We start from the raw sequence: 3,039 nt of genomic DNA, 5'->3' as shown, positions 1-3,039 counted from the left end.
GGGACATTCCTTGCCCATGAAGAATGTGGCTGGCGGCCGAGCGGCCTCCGGAGGCAGGCGCGGCCTGGGACGGCCAAAGGCGCATGCACGGCCAGCCACTCTCCTGCTCGTGCAAGTGTCCGTGGGTCCAAGGCAAGCAGGCACAGCCTGGCCAGTAGGGCACTGCCTGGTGAGCTTGGGGCCTCCTCCTGGGGCTGCCAAGAAGGCTCTAGGCTTTGGTGGCCAGGACAGTGGCAGCAGGGAGACCGTCCAGTGCTGGGGACCTTTCACAAACTCTGGGACGTACTTCCTCAGGCTCTCTGCCTGGCCAGCACCCCTGGGGGACATTTTTCAGACTAACCAGGAAATAGGCTCAGAAACTCCACTATTTCACACAAGTGACCTGGCCCTGGGTGACAGAGGGTCCCAGTGGCTGACCACCCAAGGTACTAGGACAGCCCTCAAGCCCATGTGTCGTGGCAGGCCCTGAGGTGGGTGGTACCATGCCCCTTTGGAGCACACCAGCAGCTCCCCAGACACTCTAAGCAACACCCCACTGTGCCCCTCGAGGCCCCATAGGGCACACAGGCAATGCTCCCAGGGCGTGCGGCAGCGGCTCTGGGCAGGTCTGGCCATCCTCCCGTGCCTACCTAGGCCCCAGCTGCCCTCCCAGGGGACCTGGGCTCCCCGGGCGGGGCCCCAGCCTGACCCTGCCCACACCCACCAGGATGCTGGGCCATGGGCCATGGGAGGGGTGTTATGGCCTGACCAGCTCCTGCCCTCCAGGGATGCCTGACTGTGCCCCGGAGAAGGGCCCAGCCATGCTGCCCTCTGCTGCCAAGAGGCCAGGACCACGTGGGCTGGGGCTGGTCCCCGGTCCCGGTGCAGGCGTGCGTCTGTGGTGCCAGCTCCCAGCGAGGATCGGCCAGGATGATTCAAACCTGACCTGACCCGGCCACAGGCAGAAGCCTGCTGCAGACAGAGCAGGAAGCTCTTCATGGCTCCAAGAGCCTTGTGGGCTCCGAGGCCAGGACTTGGCAGGTCCAGGAGTGGCCCAGGTGGTCCAGTGGGGGGTCAGTGTCCTGGGCGGCTGCCCACCTGGGTGGGTGCCTGCCTAGGCGTGACCAGGGTCTCCCTGCTCCGGGCCTAGACAGGCTGAGGAATGAAGCCAGACTGAAGCAACAGGCCGCTCCCAGCAAGTGTTGTGACATTGGGGGAACCAACAGTCACTTCCAGGCATCTATGCACACATATGCCTGTTAGTGTGTGTGCGAGTGAGTGGTGCATGTGGGTGCACACATGTGACATGCATGTGGGATGTGCTGGTGTGCAAACATACACACATAGATGGGTGTGTGTAGGTGGTGTGTGTAGGGGCACGCGTGCATGCATATATGTGTGTAGATGGCGTGTATAGGGGCACATGTGCATGCACACATGCGGATGTGTACAGGTGGTGTGTGTAGGGGCACATGTGCATGCACACATGTGTGGGTGTGTAGATGGCGTGTAGGGGCACGTGTGCATGCACACATGTGTGGGTGTGCAGGTGGTGTGTGTAGGGGCTGTGGGTGTGTAGATGGCGTGTAGGGGCACGTATGCATGCACACATGTGTGGGTGTCCAGGTGGCGTGTGTAGGGGTGTGTGTGCATGCACATATGCGGATGTGTGCAGGTGGTGTGTGTAGGGACACCTGTGCATGCACACACGTGTGGATGTGTACAGGTTGCGTGTGTAGGGGCACGTGTTCATGCACACACGTGGACGTGTGCAGGTGGCGTGTGTAGGGGCGTGTGTGCATGCACACGTGTAGATGTGTGCAGGTGGTGTGTGTAGAGGTGTGTGTGCATGCACACACATGTGGATGTGTGCAGGTGGTGTGTGTAGGGGCGCATGTGCATGCACACACGTGGATGTGTGCAGGTGGCGTGTGTAGGAGCGTGTGTGCATGCACACGCGTGGATGTGTGCAGGTGCACATACACTAGCTCAGGCCCTTGTGTCCTTGCTCCAGGACCCCATGAATGGGGAGAAAGCTGCCCAGATCCTCAGGGCCCCGTCCTGTCTGAGCCTCCTTAAAGACTGCCCGACGCAGCCAAGCCGGGGAGTGTGGGCGCCTTCGGGAGCCGCATGGAGAGGAGGGCTTCCCTCTGCTTGGGCTGAGCGCCTTGTCTGTCTGCGTGGTGACCCCTTGAAGCTCAGAATGCCGCCGAGGCGAAGGCCCCATGATCCGTGCATCGTGGACAGCCGTGGCCAACCTCTGTGGCCTTACCTGGGCGTGCTTCTCCCCGGATCCCCAACGTGTTATCCGCTCGCCGTGGAAACGTGGAATGCGAAAGGCTAAGGGTGACAATAAAGGTCATGTCACATCATCAGCCCATCGCCCCTTTCTGGTCTGACTTCAACCCCTCAGGAGACCCCAGGCTCCCCAGACTCTGGTCTCAAGGAGGGGCTGGCGGCTCTGACGCCCCACGCCTGCACACGGAGTGGACAATGGGACAGTGGCAGTCCACTCCTGGCCCGGACCACCCTGCTGACCAAGGAGACCGGGGACTGGGGGAGCTCTAGGCCCATCCCCTGCCATGGGCCCCACAGGAAGCAGAGAGGAGGAGGCCCAGGAGGCGGGCCTGGCACCCCCACCCCATTCCTCCACGCCCCTCCTCCCTGGAGTACACGGGAGACCCAGCCGTCCCAGGACAAACCCCCTGACAGGTCCCTCACTGGTACCCCCTAGCCTCTAGTACAGAATTAGGAGCAGAAACGGGACTGAGGGACAGGCCGGGGGAGGGGGAAGGAGACAGTGCTTAAAGGTACGGGCAGAGAGATGGCCAGAGGGAGAGTGGGGGGCAGGGGGGTGAGTCTCGGGGAAAGCCCCCTGCTGTCCCAGCTCCTGGCACCCCCAGAGCAAAGCCCACCCTAAGGCCCTGAGGAAGCTGGTTGCTAATGCCGTGACCTAGGGGCCTTTCCCAGAGCAGCCGGGCCAGGCTCATGGAGACCATCTCTTCACTAGCCCTGACCAGCCCAGCCCAGCCCAGCCCAGCCCAGACCAGACCAGCCCAG

Source organism: Tupaia chinensis, unplaced genomic scaffold (assembly GCF_000334495.1).
Source record: "Tupaia chinensis unplaced genomic scaffold, TupChi_1.0 Scaffold000558_1, whole genome shotgun sequence".
In the NCBI taxonomy this organism is placed as follows: Eukaryota; Metazoa; Chordata; class Mammalia; order Scandentia; family Tupaiidae; genus Tupaia; species Tupaia belangeri.
This window is presented reverse-complemented; position numbering follows the sequence as displayed.